Source organism: Setaria viridis, chromosome 7 (assembly GCF_005286985.2).
Source record: "Setaria viridis chromosome 7, Setaria_viridis_v4.0, whole genome shotgun sequence".
Classification (NCBI taxonomy): domain Eukaryota; kingdom Viridiplantae; phylum Streptophyta; class Magnoliopsida; order Poales; family Poaceae; genus Setaria; species Setaria viridis.
Genome location: NC_048269.2, coordinates 4,020,410 through 4,037,364, shown reverse-complemented (window position 1 = coordinate 4,037,364; position 16,955 = coordinate 4,020,410). Strand labels below are relative to the sequence as shown.

General features: G+C 46.7%; 1 long non-coding RNA gene across 1 annotated transcript; it reads left to right on the top strand.

Moving 5' to 3' along the window:
• Positions 1-11,951: 11,951 nt before the first annotated feature.
• LOC117862478 (uncharacterized) lies at positions 11,952-14,480 on the top strand. The gene is made up of 3 exons (XR_004641996.2): positions 11,952-12,813; positions 13,443-13,550; positions 13,956-14,480. It is a non-coding gene; the product is annotated as an uncharacterized lncRNA (long non-coding RNA).
• The last annotated feature ends 2,475 nt before the right edge of the window (positions 14,481-16,955 follow it).

Here is a 16,955-nt window from a genome sequence, read left to right as displayed (position 1 = left end):
TCAACTATGGAGAGACACATAGCATGATCCCATTCTATGGCTAGAAAGACACTTGCGCCAAGAGAAGGTGATGCTAGGAAGATAACTTTTTATTGTCAAAATTTGCTTGAGGCCATGTTTCCTAGTGCTAATGATATTAGTGTGGTGGATTACATTTGGGAGGAGAGAAAAGACATTGCTAGCTCTCCACAAAAGTGTTATGTATATGCTCCTTATCTTATGCATGTGATTGAGCATGTGACACATCTTCGGTTTGAATATGATCACACCCATAAGCCATATCATTTGAAGAATGACATTGATGGGCCAACACTTGAGCAGTTTTTTAACTCTCCCGGAGGTGTTTCTAGTCCATCTATTGAGCTGGAGGTACCTTCTAGTGCTGATGCCCCTTCCAGTGCCCCTTCTAGGGCTGCTGCACCATCTAGGGTAGCAAGGACCACATCTAGACAAGGTGGTGCTAGTGGCTCTCAAGCAAGGTATAAGCCTCCCTCCCCACTTCGCAAGATGTTCAACTTCTTTGCGGGCATGTGCTACTCTATGAACACCAAGATGCATAAGAAGAGACAAAAGAGAAAGAAAGACACCATTTGGTTCAAACAAATGCAAGAACTCAACATGCCAAATAACCCACCCTCTCCCATTGGTTCGGATGGTCAAGAAAGTGAGCTAAAAACAATTGAACAACAATGGGAGAATGCTCAAACAACAGATTATTGGGGAAGAATGTTTAGTTACTAGAATCCCAAATATCGAACTATGCCTAGTGGTGGTGGTTCATCCGCCGGTGATCCTTTTCTTGGTACTGGAACTCCTCAGCCTTCCACTGTTGATCCTAACATCCCTGGAGATGCAACCCAGTAGCTTGCCTCAATGTTCTTTGGAATACCACAATACCCTCCTCCTCCTACTTTTGGTGGCCTAAGTGGTAATGATGGTGATGGTGTGCCTCATGTTGATCCCACTGATGACTAGAAGCTGCAAGAGAAGCCCCTAGGATCCTTTGTAGTGATGGATGACAAAGGGGGAGAAGAAGTAAATGATTAAAGCTTCGGTTCAATTTCTGTCAGTAGTTGTCTAGAAAAACCGGAGGTTCCGATTTTTCAAAACTGGATGTTCTGGTTTCTGACTATCGGATGCAACAGGCCCTTGTAATAAATTTGATCTTAGCTCTTGTGGACTTGAGAATTTATGTAATGTATGCTACTATGTGTGTTGAACACATTTAAGCTTTGAAAGACTCTGTTGCATGCTAGTGTGGTTTTATTGGTTGATGATTGTGTTGGTTCAGTGCTGTCAGGCAGAAAACGGAAGTTCCAATTTTCAGAACCGGAGGTTCCTATTTTGTCCTGTCAGACAGCACCATTTTCTCTCATTTTATTTGTTTGGTGAAATATTTGTTGCATGCATCACGTGTTATTTGTTCACACATTTATTTTGCACCCCATAGATGCTGAGATTTAGGGGGAGCACCATGTTTGTCTTGAAAATGTGCAAATTGGCACTTTAGGCCAAATTTGATGAAAAAGAATTCTATGCACATGTCGAGGGTAAGCTCTATCTAAATCTCAGCACTCAAAAGCTTTATTGATATATATTTTGTAAGCTTTAATCAAGGTTGTCATCAATCACAAAACGGGGGAGATTGAAAGAGCATCTAGGCCCCTAGTCGTTTTTGGTGAGTTGAATGACAATTTAATTAAAGGTCTAATGAGCTCGTTAAGTATATGAGCAGGTATAATGCCATTGGTGAATAATCTTTGCGAGAAAGATTATATTAAGTGGCCCATATAGTGAAAAGAAACAAGTATGGATAAGGCAATGTTCATCTAAGCAAGCAATGGTGTAAAAGAGAGTTGAGGCTTGGTTGATAGCCTCATATTGCAAGATTGCTTGAGTTAAAGATGAATGTCATAATAGGGAATATTATGTAAATCCCATGATGGTTATGTGTGATATGTGATAAGCAAATTGAAGTAAAGATAGAGGCATGATGGCATTAGGATATTAGTTGGCCTCTAAATAAAATGAGAAGTTTGTTATGAACAAATGGGATATAGAAGTCAAAAGAAGATATAATCTCAAGTGGATTTCATTCTTGATGTGAAAAAAAAACTAGACTCAATACGGCAGCGATTGGATGAAGGAATCAAGCAAGTGATTAGCAACGAGATACTAGCAAAGTTTGGTCAAGTGGTGACTTGGACCATGAGCTTTGCTAGGGTGAAGTGGCTAGTGCTTGGAGGATTTTGAGGTATCAAGTCAAGCCTTACCGAGTATAGCAATGGGATGCATCAAATGTTTATTGAGTCATATGAAGAAGTAACTTGTGATCTAAAATTGGGTTTCAAGATAAAGATATGGCTTGGTTCATGGTACTGAAGCTCAACAGGATGAATATTGTATTTATATTTTGATCTTGAGTATAGGTATGCCGCACTATCAAAAGGGATGCATCACATGGTCATTTGAAAAAGTCTCAGTGCTCAAGTATCCTATGTGAGGGATGAGAGACACAAAAGCCACACGTACACACTGACAGGTCAGGCAGTGGCAAAACAAGAAGCTCTGATTTTGGAAATAGGAGGTTCCAGTTTTAGGTGTCACGTGTCGCTAACGGCTAGTTGGTTTGAAAACTGGAGGTTCCAATTTTGGAAAACCAGAACTTTCGGTTTTGGTCTGACAACTCTAATGGCTAGTTTTTAAGGGGTAGAGTATTTATGCCCCACGACCTCCTCAGTGGTTGGTTGTTGTTTTTGAAGTTTCTTATGTGCTTCCTTCCTATTCTAAGCTGAACTAAAGCAAAATAGCTCTCCCCAACCCCTCTTTGTGAGATGGTGTGATCTTTGCTAGATCTTGTGAGTTGGGTTGTAGAGAGGAGCCATTTGAGAGCACTAGAAGAACACTCATATGCTTGAGCATTGGTTTGCCTTGTTAAGTTTCAAGTGAATTATTTGTTACTCTTGGAGTGTACCTGTTGGGTTACGAGGTAGGCTACACTAGTGCAAATCAAAATTTCTACCGCGTAAAACCAGGAAGAACTGTCGTATAAGGATCACGGGATTACCACTTGACGCACTACTGGTGTGGAAGATGTAGATTTGCGTCGATGCAGTGAAGCCGATCAACGTAGTCGTACGTAGTCGATCAACGTAGTCGTACGTAGTCGATCACGTCAACGTCTAGCAGCTCCTCAGCAGCTCGTCCACGTGCAGCAAGATCGCCCTCGTGCCGCGGCTCATCGTCGGCTCGTTGTGGCTCGTCGGCGGCTCGTCGTGGCTCGTCGGCGGCTCGTCCAAGTGCTGCAGGCGCAACACCTCCAAGGTATCCACACGTGCAGGGAGGAAGCGTCGCAAGCCGGACTGCTAGATCCGCGAGTTGCAACAGGCGAGGGCATGGGAGGCGCGGCAGATGTGTTTCGCCCAAAAGGTGTAAACCCTAGGGCGCCCCACCCCTCTATTTATAGAGGTTCCTAACGGGCCTCTGGGTCCGAGGCCCATTAGTACTTCTAAACCTAATCCAACTCAGATCAGATCCGAATTGGACTTCCAGCCCCTTAAGTGTGTGACCCTATGGGTTCGGATACGTATAGACATGGCCCGAGTACTCCTACTCAGCCCAATAGTCGGTAGCGGCCTCTAGCAAGACGTGCCAACTCCTATACGCACACGAAGATCACATCAGACGAACCATCACAACATAATATACATGTTATTCCCTTTGCCTCACGATATTTGGTCTAGCTTCAAGCCAACCGCTCTTTCTCGATCCTGTGATTCGGAATCCCTTTGTAGGTTAACTCTTAACCGTACGTAGCATGGCCATGCATTTTCGGATCCGATCACTCGAGGGGCGTAGAGATATCACTCTCAATCAGAGAGGGGCAAATCCCATCTTGATTGACCATATCTCATAGCATGCTTCTTGACAAACCCGAAAGCTACCTTTATAACTACCCTGTTACGGCGTAGCGTTTGATAGCCCCTAAGTAGGTCGATCCACATCTAGAATTTTTTTATACATGCGACAATCTCAGGTCTAAGGACAAAGCGTATATGTTGTTTAAAGAGAGAACTACTTCTCGTGTTGGGTCAGTCCTAGCACATGTCTCCACATGTGTCCACATTATTAGTTCAACATCTCCATGTCCATAACTTGTGAAACATAGTCATCAACTAATACATGTGCTAGTCTAATATTCATGTGTGTCCTCACATGAACTCCGACTAGGGACAACTTTAGAATAACCATACAAGTAAAGAGTTTCACATACAATTCACATAATTGCAAATCAATTCAAGTAGCCTTTAATGGATATTCAATGAACACAATATACAAATCATGGATACAAATGGAATATCATCATCTCTATGATTGCCTCTAGGGCATACCTCCAATAGTACCTCCTAGACGGCTAGGCGTCGCCCAAGAGCTCCCAAGGTGTGGTAAGCCATGGGACAGTTTGTGCAGGTTGAGCTTCACCTCCGAAAGGGAAGAAGCCAACTAGTGAAGTGAGGAAAGGGTTGAGTGCAACCCGGCTTCTTTGGAAGCACCCAACATAGATGTCGGATTTGCCTGGGATGAATCTGAACTTCGGTGAAATAAATCATTGTGTCTCCTCACTATTTTGCTTACATTTGCATTGCACTTCCATTTCATTGTGATTTTGTAATGTTGGTTGATCTACTCGTGTGTTAGTGTTTGTGAAGTGCAGGAACTTTGTGATCCTACTAAGATACACCATCTGAGCATACTCTCTAAACCTTGTTTGATCTTTACCTCACTTGCAACGCATAAGGTTTGGGAGCTCTCTTTGCCCGAGCCAAAACCGGAAGTTGCGGTTTTGAAATCGGAAGTTTTGGTTTTTAGGCAAACAGAGTTTTATTCCACTGCTTAAGGTCTATCTGTCCTATCTTCGGAGATTCCAGAGATTTCTTCAGAGATTCCGTAATTTGCGGAGTCTCCGGAAGTATTTCTGGAATAATCTGCAAATCACTGATAAACTTGTTTTAAGTGGTGATGATTTCAAGTTACGCCTATTCACCCCCCCTTCTGTAGGCAACATCAAGATCCTTTCAGAGTTCCACCAGAAACCGAGTGTGGGGTGCTGATGCGCGGCGGCACTGAGGCTGCAGCGTCCGGCCACCGCAAAAAAGGGATTAGTGTCGCTGATTGTGATGCTGCCGCTCATTGGCGGAGCATTTCTTGCCCACCACTAGCTTCACCATCTGACTCACTATGGTGAGCCCGGCGACGATCGAAACGGCTCCCCATTGCCTCTACGCAGCTAGGATGCCTCAAATCTCAACGCATCACTATCCCCTTACGTGGCGCGCCAGCTGACAGTGGTAGAGCACCGAGAGCGGGGATCCAATGGGACCCCCTATTAGAGATTCAGCATAGGGTTTAGGTTGTGTGAAAGGATTTGAGAGGCATTGAGGGGAGTTTCTGGATGATTGCACTCAGAGGATTTTTAGACAGGTTCAGGCCGCTCAGGAGCGTAATACCCTAGGTCCTGTGTGTTATGACCTGTGTGTTATGTTGCTTAGTACTGCCTGTCTGTGTTCGTACAAGAGCTGGCATTTTTATAGGCTAGGCCCATGGTATAAATGCGTAGAGTGTTCGTCGGTATAAATTCGTTGGTCAGTATAGACTTATATTGATGCCACTTATAACGACTAATAGCTGCGGTTGGCATAACTCTATACCGACCGATGATCCATCGTTACAACGACCTATACCGACCACAATGAAGTCACTACTTTTGGGACTGTGGTACAATGTCTTGCGCCCCCAATCCTTCCCCCTACATTGTGTGTGAATGCGGTGGCCCATTGGCTGTCGTCCTTGCTATAGTTCCTTTGACACACCATCCATTTGCTCTGATGCTTCCTTGACTTGGTACGCATGGCGCCGGAGCATCGTGATCAAGTCCTCTGTACATCAATCTTGTTTTCTACTATCTTATCACGGTAATCTTTGTTCTTCTTGGCCTGGCACCACCTCCTGGGGAAAGGAGGTTCCCGCTACGTCGCCGTGGAGGAGAGGGATACGGCCACCGACAGGACGCCATTGTTAGGTACATTAGTAAGCTCTTTTCCTTCTCGTGACCTAAGCATGTGCACAAGACAACTAATTCACCTCACATTTGTATCAATCTGAGATCCCATGACTATAGAAGGTTAATTTGCTCGATTTCATGGTAGGAAAATCATATGCTCTAGTTGATTTTTGGGCCATATTTCTGGAACTGTGAGTGCTGTGGAAGGTAATGGCAGAATTTGAGAAAGGGACACCTCAGGTTGGTTTAAGATTTAGAAATCCAAATGAGGCTCGGAAGTTTTGGGTTGCATACGGGGATTGTAGAGGTTTTGATATGAGGAAAAGGTATGTAGATGTAAGCAGCTATGATGGCAAGGTAACTTCATGCAGATTTGTTTGTTCCAATGAGGATCATCGAAGAAAAGGGAAAACAAATAATGTGACCACGTGTTTTAAGCTGAAACAAGAACTGACAGCTCAGCAACCGTAGTAAGCCAACTAAATCTGTTGAACCTAAAAAGAAAGAACCAAATGTATGTTCTCAACTTGCAATATAGAAATTTCTATGTGTTGTTGCCATTCATAGATAATTAGTGATACTTTTGTTGGTAGAAATGAAAGCAAGATGATGGTGTACAGGCTCCAAAGGAAGGAGCAATCATGGACATTGAAGAGTACAATATTATTGGCAATTTTACCCAACTCGTGACAGCTCCAATTTATGATGATGATATTCTTCATGTTGATAATCTGTTCTAGTACGTGCAAGTTGGTTAGGTAGTATTTTGGACTGGACATGACTAACTACGGTATTTTGTGGAGTAACTATAGCATGTGGCCTAATTGTACAAGTGAATGGCCAACTAATAGCATTTTTTGTACTAGAATAACGATTTGAGAGACTCAAAGTGCCATGTATCGGTGCTGTACTATAAATATCACTTCCGGTGATTCAAAATGCAAGCTTTGTTTTATGTTATGTGCATGTTAATTTTCTTATACTGTACTATGAATGTCACTAGTGTTTATTATTTTTTGTGCTAAATAAATAAGTTACATTGTCTAAGTGTCTCGAAAATGCTAAAGATGGGAGGCATATATTGGTACTGACTTGAGAAGCAAAGAAACAAAGGTACGTCATGCCTTTATGACATTACTGGAAAATGCGGCTTTAGTCCCAGTTGGATAGGGCCATAAATCTTGAAAATCCAACCGGGACTAATCATTCTAGACAAAACGGAGGGTCCTTTAGTCCCGGGTCATTCCTTTAGTCCCAGTGGGTAAAACCAACCAGGACTAAAAAGTTCCAAAAACAAATTAAAAAATGGGCTAGTGGTGCCCGCCTCCGTCCGCCCTCGCCCACCTCCGCCTGTCGCCGCTCCGCCCTCGCTCGCCTCGACTCCGCCCGCCCTCGCCCGCCTCCGCCTCCGCCTCCGCCCGCGTTCACCAGCCACCCACCCGGCCGCACCACTGCCTTCCCTCACCCCGCTACCGCTCCTCACTGCCAGTGAGGGGCAAGCAGAGGGGGAAGAAGAGGGGTAGCAGAGGGGAGGGGCAGAAGAGGGGAAAGGGCAGGAGAGGAAGCAGAGAAGAGAGGGAGGGGAGGAGGGCGGCGGCGTAGAGATGGAGGAGAGAAGGAGAGGGAGAAGGGAAAGCGCCTTTGAAAGAGGAAGCGTCGGAGAAGATAAGGTGGAGAGGAGGAGAGCGCTGCCTGGAAGAAAATAAATAAGGTGGAAAGAGAGGGGGGCTGCGTGGACAGCCCCTTTTGTTCCGGTTGGAAATTCCAACCAGGATAAAAGCTCCCCTTTCATCCCAGTTGGTAATTCCAACCAGGACAAAACATTTCATTCTAGTTGGTATTACTAACCGGGACAAAACATTTAGTCCCAGTTGGTATTACCAACCGGGATGAAAGGAGGGAGCTTTTATCCCGGTGGAAAGGAGGTGTCACTCCCAAATTTTTTAACCGTTACAACCAGTACTGAAGGGGGGTTTTAGTCCCAATTAGTCTTTATAATCCGGACTACAATCCGTTACGCAATGGCCTTCAGATCCTTAGCTCGGGACTAAAGTACACAGGATGGAAGATCAGGTCTCCAGCAGTACGAAGAAAAGTCACTGAGTCTGTGTCCGTGAGAACCCTATGGTAAGTACGATTACGACCGCCATGAAAACGGCCATCGGAAAACTACTGGTTAAAGCGGGGAGCTCGGGCATCGATGTCATGCAGTTCCTCTCCGGCCGCAGCCTCCCCGTCGGCCGGCAAGCTGCTTTCAGCCCGCGGCAAACGGTGAAAGTGGAAGCCGCCGGAGCGGGGGGCGCGCCGACGAGGAGCGCAAGTCGCCCGAGAGCGCCGCCCCAGTTGTCCGTGTCCCTGCATGTGACTCGCCGCAGAGCTACGACGGAACTGGGACGTCGACGCAACCGGGTTTCTCGCCGGCGAGGCAGTACAGCGCCGCCACTGGCGAGCACTCCGCCACGCGGGGATTGGTCGACAGCATGGCGGGCGCGTTCGAGTGGGCGCGGAAGGCATGGCAGAGCTCGAAGAAAGGGAGCAAGAGCTGCAGGCGAGCAGAGGCGAGATCGCCCGGCACAAGGAGGCGCTTCGAGCAGTGAATGCCCAGCACGCGGCGGAGGTCGGCCGACTCGTGGAGGAGTATCGCAAGGCAACCGCCTCACACGCCGCCGACGTCGCCCGGCTCGAGGATGAGCTTCGGAATGCGGACGCCGCCCACACGGCCATGGTTGCCCGGCTCGCGGAGGAGCTTGACAAGGCGAGAGCCGATGTGCGCATCGTCAGGGACTTCTACGCCAGGCGCCTGAGAGACCTCTCGGAACTGACGACCGATCAGTTGCTATCCAACTCCGGCTCCCTAGGACTCAGCTCTCATTGATCCATGATTTTGCGTAACAAAACCTGTCCATCTCTTATAGATGCTAGGATCTTCTCACGGTCGACATTAACATTATCTGCCAGTCTTGCTCTTTTACTGTACAGCCTTTTGTGCTAACTTGATGAAGAAAGGAGTAGTTTCCTGCTTCAGTTTAACTGGTTACGTCAGAAATTAGTAGTTTCATAATTAAAAATCTTGGAGAATGTTTGTCCCTTGCACAGATTTTGGTTTAACCTCAAATAATCTTAGGTTTGATTTTCGATTTACTTGATCTACCACAGGAAGCAGCTGAACTCATCCCCCTCCGGATTTATAGCTCGTTGCAGTTTACACTGTAGAGCGTTCATACCTTCTTGGCCTCCTCTGACCATCGGAGTGCTTTTTGCGGCAGAGTATCGGCGTAAAAAGAATTTTATTTTCATGCAAATGAATAGCAAAAGTTTGAAGTGCAAGAGCGTTCAAGTGCCTTCTACACATCACTTTACAAAGAAAATTCACAAGCATCTTTTACAATACACGTAACACATGCCACATTTTTGTAGACTTGTAGGTTGAGGAGGTCCTCAAGTACGTACTACCGCACAGAATTGCATGTCCTGTAACGTTTAGTTTTGCTGCAATATAAAGCCAAATCACATTTTGTATTTCTTGCTGTAAAATCACAGGCTGCTGTTACAAGGTCATCCAATGTCATCAAGACATTCCAGCGTTGGAAATGTTTGAAGACACGGACACGGGATGGAGGAGGCCGGCTTGGAAACTAGTGCAAGACATGGCCGTCCCTGCGAAGTTTCAATTCGCAAGGGAGATGGACACTTCGATCGCTCAAAATTTATCCTGTGTCCTTGTCATTTACTATCGATGTCACTATTGAATGTTTGACCATTCAAATTGGACTGCGGGTTGATATCAAGAAATGTCAGGGGTTTTTTTGCAAAATAACCCGGACGAAAAATTCAGGCAGAAACGTTACTTGCTTTAATAATAGGTAAAGATTTGTAAAGATAGATAGAACTATAGTCATAAATCTTTCTAGAACGAAGGTACACATGTTTGTTTATCATTCGTTTTAGGCGTCCGGTGAACTGTCATAAAAAAAAACATTGCTGGAAGAAGCCACTAGTAAGGGCCTGTTTGGGAGCACTCCACTCCAGAAAAATCAGCTCCACTTCACCAGCTCCACACTTTACTAGCTCCACTCCACGAACTCCAAATAAATATGGAGCTCCTGCACGTGTTTGGCTGATGGCAGTGCTCTAGCTCCAAAAACGTGAACACTTGTTGTGAATGGTCTATTTTACCCTTTGTTAACGGACCCACATGTCATACTCTTCTATTTTCTCCTCTCTTCTCCCTCTCTCTCCTCTCCTCTTCTCTTCTACGTACTGCAGCACCTGCCAGAAGATAGACATGGGCCGGCCTACGCACCGGCCGGCCTACGCCCCGGCCGCGCCGCCGCGGGGGAGCTCGCCCCGGCGGCACGGCGAGCGGCGAGCGGGTGGCGCCCCGGGCGTCGGGCGGGTGGCACGGCGGGTGGCGGGCGGCGCGTCGGGCGGCGTGTCGGTGGGCGGCACGTCGGCGGGCGGCGTGTCAGGCGGCGGACGGCGCGGCGGGCGTCGGGCGGGCGGCGCGTCGGGCGTCGGGCGGGCGGTGGGCCGGGGCGGGGGGCGGCGGCCGGCGCAGCAGGCGGTGCGTCGGGCGGCGGTCGGCGCGGCGGGCGACGACCGGCGTGGCGGGCGGCGGCCGGCGCGCGGGTGGGACGGGGCGGCGGCCGGCGCGCGGGTGGGACGGGGCGGCGGCCGGCGCGCGGGTGGAACGGCCGACGGGATTTTTATGTTTCACGAACCGGTACTGTGTAACGAGTGGCAATGGTGGGTAAATACCCACCAACTCCACGAGGAGGTCTGTACAGGGGGTTTTTGGAGCACCTCTTGAGGTACTCCACAAAAAAGGTGGATCTACCCCCCTGCTCCACCTTTTTCTTGGAGCCGGAGTTGCTGGAGCTAGACGCGTTTGGCTGCGAAATTTTCGGAGTTGGTGGAGTGGAGCAATTTTTTGTGGAGTGGAGTGCAAACACCCCCTAAGTATATCTAACTAATGGAAAGGTAGATCATGAATGTCTTGAATAGATAGTGGACCACATTTTTCTCAACTTGTAAAAACCTAGCAGAATGAGAACATAATCTGAATGGCCTACTCCCAAAAACACAAATGGATTACCTAGGTTTATTGGCCATCAAAAGCCAGGCAACAAGATTATGAGACTGGATGCGAATGATCCGAAAAAATATAATCTGAATTACAAAGATTAAATTAGACCACTGCACACATAAACATGGGAGATGGATCAAAGTCGCAACAAACTAAGAAAAAAAAGGCAAACGTGTCACAAGGAAGTTACAGTCACAAAACTAAGAAAAGCGTACTTGGAACATGTGATTAATTATAAGAAAATGCGATGTTTTCAAAAGTCACCAAGCCACACGGATAGGTTGACATTGTAGTAGTGACTTTTGAAAACATAGCATCCCCATTCGATCTGTTTCACTTAAACTGCTCTCTTCTCTTTGTTCAGTGTGAGACAGATGACACCTTCATTATATTACTGATATCTCACATGGACTGGCTAGTAACAATTCTGATGAGCTCCCTACAGGTCTCAGCGTAGTCTGTGCTCGTTTCTATAACTTATCATCTACCTACTTCTACCTAATATTAAAGCAAAGCAAGTAAAACTTCTACCCTTAATTTTGATACGTCATCCAAATCTGAGTATATCTTTATCTTTACCTAATATTAAATCTATACCTCTATATACTTATTATTAAAGCAAGCAACGTCTCTGCCAGGGCTTTTCGTACGTCGCCCTAATTTTGCAAAAAAACCCTGACGTTTCGTGAAATCAACCCGCAGTCCAATTCTGAGTAAGGGGGGCTCGGTTGGAAAAAATAGGAAAGCGAGGGGGTTAAAGGGGAAAGAGCTCAGCTCCCTTGTTCCCCTCCCCTCCACCTCAGATTGCGTGACCCGTTTTTCACTCTCCCTTTCTTCCCCAGATCCAGAGCAGTGAAGATCGATGGGGAGCACGGCGCTGCGGTAGTGGCCTAGCGCAGGCGGGGACGGCGGAGCATGGGGCTCCCCTGCTGATCTGCGCAGGCGTCACCACCCGCTGCTGGGGATGGCCGCCGCGGTGCTCGTCTACCAGAGGGCGCCTTATTACCGATACCCATCCTCGCTGCCCTCCACTCCCTCCTTCCCTCTCGACGCCCTCCTTCCCTCCTGCCGGTCCACTCCCGCGCCATCCGCCGCCGGCGGCGGCGTCATCCTGCTCCTCGGCACAGCCACAGTGGGGCTGCCGCGGGCCACTGCTGCCCAGTGCAGCAGCCCCGCACGGGGGACGGCATCGCGGTCGCGGAGGTGGCAGCGGACGCCACTGCCACGCTAGGCCGGCATCCGCACTCGCCTCCACCGGGCCCTCACTCCCGTCGCCCAACTCAGTGCGGGTCGTGCAGGGCTTCCTCCTCCCCAACTCCGCCTCGCCTCCTCCTCCTCCTCCGACGTGCTTGCGGGCACCGGCGTCCCCGCGTCGCCGTCACTGTCGAGGTCCCCAACGTGCTGCTCCAGCCCCTCGCCTCCTCAACCAAGGCCGTCGCCGCCTGATTCTGCAGCCACGCCAATTCCGTCCGCTGCCACGCCTCGCCACCTCCGGGAGCCCCATGTCCTCTACCCCGTGGTTTGTGTAAAGATTTCAGGTTGGCCAATAGCGTGGATGTGGATGGTGCGGCAGAGGGGACGATAGCAGGTTGGCCACGCGGTCAGCCGCCGGACATCAACATGCCACACGACGCCGGAGAGCTCCATCAGCCTTGCGAGTCCACGGGTAAGTTCCTTCCGCTCAATGTATCTTCTTATTGATTGCTTTGTTGCTTTCCCTTCTGTGTTGTTTCCGCTTGGGTATGTGAGTTAATCATCATAGCAATTGGTTGCAATTTGATTTCTATCCTCCTATCCTTGGCTTGATGACCAAGTGTTCGATGAAATGCCCATGTAATCACTTTGTTCTATGAGTAATCATTTTTATTCTGTTGCATCTGCACAAGTGCAACTGGGCCATCCATCTTCCCATTTAAAGTTGATGCTGTTGAGATGCAATGGCAGCTTTTGCAACATCGATGCCCCCTGTATTGTGCCCTCAAGACCAAAAATCCTCAGTTTTGAGTATTTCTCAAATGTACTGTGAACACTCACAATCTATTTGGTTAATTGCTCAAGAGAAGTCCCATATCATTTTTAGATCGTAGCACTGTATGATGTCGTTGTGGAATTGCCATCCTAGGACTCTCATTTCATTTTAGAGCGTAGTAATGTATGATGTCATCATTAGACTACATTAAAATTTTAGCCTGTAACATCGTGAAGCATTCTGAGAAGAAGTGATGAAGAATGCGTACTTTCATATTCTAATGTGCTGTACTTATGATGTAATTTTTCATCCCTTTTCTTCTTCAGCCATTTGTAGGTAGCGCTGATGGAGCACTGCAAAAATCCTTCCATGTCGGGAGACAAGTGCCATCATTACCGAGTGTCCAATCTGATAGGCGGATTCAGAAACAATATGTATGCCTTTTGGTCATATTTATGTCTGCAATATGTTCCTATTCTGTTTCACTTGGCTTAACTATAATGTGGTCATTTAGTTATTTTCTAATGTAACATTTAGACACCACTTATGTAAAACTGTAAAGGGAGAATTAGCTGACATGTTAGTTATGTGACAAAGACAATGTAATTGCTTGATGATTGTTAAGCAAAAAGGTAGGCTTACAGGGAACACATGGTACTAATGCATGTCAATAACTTGTTGTGCAAGTACTTAAGTTCATTTTCTCTTATTTATGTTTACAGTTTTGCAGCAAATTCCCCTTCAAAAAGTGTTGCAGAAATTTTTGGAAAACAACACTACAACTAACATCAAATTTCGTTTTCAGTTACTAAATCTGACAATTTTTTTTCGTCCACCAGCCTCCCATGTCGCGATCCATCCCGCGGTCGGATGCAGATCAAATCCTTGGGTGCTGACCGAGGGATCACCACGCGCGGCCATAGCAATCAACATCAGCAGTTCTTGACGAAGACCACGACGTACAGCCCTAAGCGACGCCTGGTCCATGACGCCAACCGAGTTGCGCCCTCTGACATTGTCTGAGTCAGCTGCAAGTGCAGAGTCTTACTCTGAACCCATGCTTCGACTATCTCCAATAACCTATCCATTTCGGGCTTTCTAGATATATAAGAAAATTCATTTGTTAGACGCAATTTAGAATGAAACAATTATTATAGAAATAGGTAAGTGAAATCTGTTTTAGTCTCATCAGCATGTTCCGTTGAGTGTCACTGTTCACCAGTTTAAGTGTTTTCTCGGAAGTTTTGGTGCATCTCGTATGTTGCGGACTGCCATACAACAGTAACAGTAACATGATCGAGTGCAATTTACATTTGTCTACTGACATAATTGCTTGCAAGTAAGATGAGAATGATATTTATTTATGATTTGTACTATCCGTAGCAACGCACGGGCATGATTCTAGTATTATTAAAGCGAGTAACGTCTCTGCCAGCAATTTTCATCTGTCACGCTCGTTTTGCAATAAACCCCTCAGACTTTCGTGGAATCAACCCGCAGTCCATATTCTAAAGAGAGGGGGGGCTCGGGTGGAAAAAGGAGAGAAGGGAGGGGGTTAAAGGGGAAAACGCTTCTCCTTTCTTCAAAACAGAGGCGAACGGAGGGGATTGGGCGCCCTGGCGGCCGGAGCGGGGTGCCCCACTGCTGCCCCGTGCTGCTCGGTGGCGAGGTCGGCCGGACGCTTGGCGGACGACTCCCACCGTCTACGGAAGAGCTTCTTGATGACTGCAGGGAAGAAGGAGGAGATGGGGAAGCTGGTGATGGAGCGGAGGATTTGCATCTGGATGTCCCCATTCTCTTCATCCATCTCTCCTCCGCATCTGCCCGCTGCCGGCGCACCTCCGCTTCCCATCTGCTCCTAGCGCCGGGCTACATGCGGCTGCGCGCGCGTGTGCCGCATCCTCCGCGACGGGGGAACCGCCGTGGCAGCGCCTCCCCGTGGAGCCACCGCTCAGCCACCGCCCACCGGATCACGGGTAAGGCCCTCCTCATGCTGACAAGCACGGCACACGAGAGGCTCCGCTCACTCAACCTCCTCCTCAGTTGCCTCGCTTGTCCAACGCCAGCCTGCTCCGTGTCGTCCGAGGTACTCCGATACCCCCTCCCCCTTGCATGAAACTGGCTGTTAATGTACAGATTGAATTGTTCACGAAATCACCCCCATGTGGTGCCCGTGGTTAATGTTTGCTATTATGCCTCTATAATCTGCACGGTTGTCATTTAGGAATACTTATTGGTTCGTGGAATGGATTAATCGTAGCATTGATTTGTTATTTCATTAGGTCATTCCATGATTTGGATGATCCAATTCATGGTTTTGCCATTTAAATCAGCTATATTCCTGATTTTTTTTTCTGATAGCACTGCATATGCCAGATGAATATTACCCATTGGAATTTAGTATTTTCTTATTTTTTATATCTGACACACCTTTCTCTGTTTTGATTACATGGGAGCAGATAATTGGCACAATTGTTGGCAATAGCAACTCTAAACTCTCTTTGCCATGCTTGATGCAGCAGCACCAACGCGCTGCTTCTGTAAGCGTCGAAGGAAGTGAACAAATTCCTGAACACCACTTGGTGCAGGTGATTCCACCTTCCAGGGATGCCTACAGTTGTTTGGGGCATGTAAATTATGCTCATACACATCAAATTTCATAGATTTTGGATCCCTGCTTCCAAGTTTGGTTTGGTATAATCTTGTCATATTTCTTCTTTCACCTTGGTTGTTTGTGGCATGATCATATTATTTATGTGTAGCAATAACTCCAAACCTGGAGCAACTTCAAAATTACGGACGTACTATCTACCAATAGTTTCTGTTTATTTCTTCACACTGATGATTGTGCACGAAGCATGTGGAAGTTACGGAATGATGGCACCAACTGTCACTTATTTCTATCGAACAAAATTTTCTTGAAACAGTTTCTAACTAACAAATGTTTTGCACATATTCAGGAACTTTTCTAACTAACAAGCAGCTGAAGCACAGTTTTGTGTGGGCTTACAAGGAGCTTTGTCATCGAGATAGAGTTTCATTGCATGGAAGGACCAGTACGGTATGCATAGCAGTTCAACAAATCCATCATCTCACTGAGCTGATGATCTATGTTTCCAGTGCTTTGTTATCTCTTAAGAAAGTTCAGTGAGAATAATGATCTTGGTCAAATAACATTCTGTCTTATTGAATTATCCCTGAATATAAAGAGAAAGTATGGTACAGTTTCTTGCGAAATTGAAAAGTTTGTTTCAGCATATTATTTGGGCTCGTGAGTTATTTTTCATTCCATGCTGCAGGCGGCTACTGGAGCTAAATATACACCGTCTCTATTTAAAATGAATCGAAGCAATTCAGTTTGGACAAGGTACTCCTATATAAGTTCTTAACGGCGAGGACGGCAACATGTGCGGCGCATGGGCGACGGCGAGGCAACGCATCAACATATTATGAAGCGAAGCTAATATATTAGAAATAAGCGAATAATAACGTAAGAGCAAGTAAGGAACCGTAGCAACACATGGATATTTCTGCTAGTAATATTAAAGTACCACCAAAAAAATTTTGTACATCGTGGACCAAGTCCACGGACGGGAGCACAAAAACCGGCCGCATAACGACTAAAACAGATCGGAAAAGATAAACTACTCCCTCCATCCCAAATTATAAGTCGCTTTGACTTTTTTGATATATTCACTTTGCTATGTATATAGATATAACAATATGTCTAGATGCATAGCAAAGTGGATGTACCAAAAAAAGTCAAAGCGACTTATAATTTGGGATGGAGGGAGTATCTAATAAAGAATAGGATAGAGACCAATCCGACTCACAAGCCA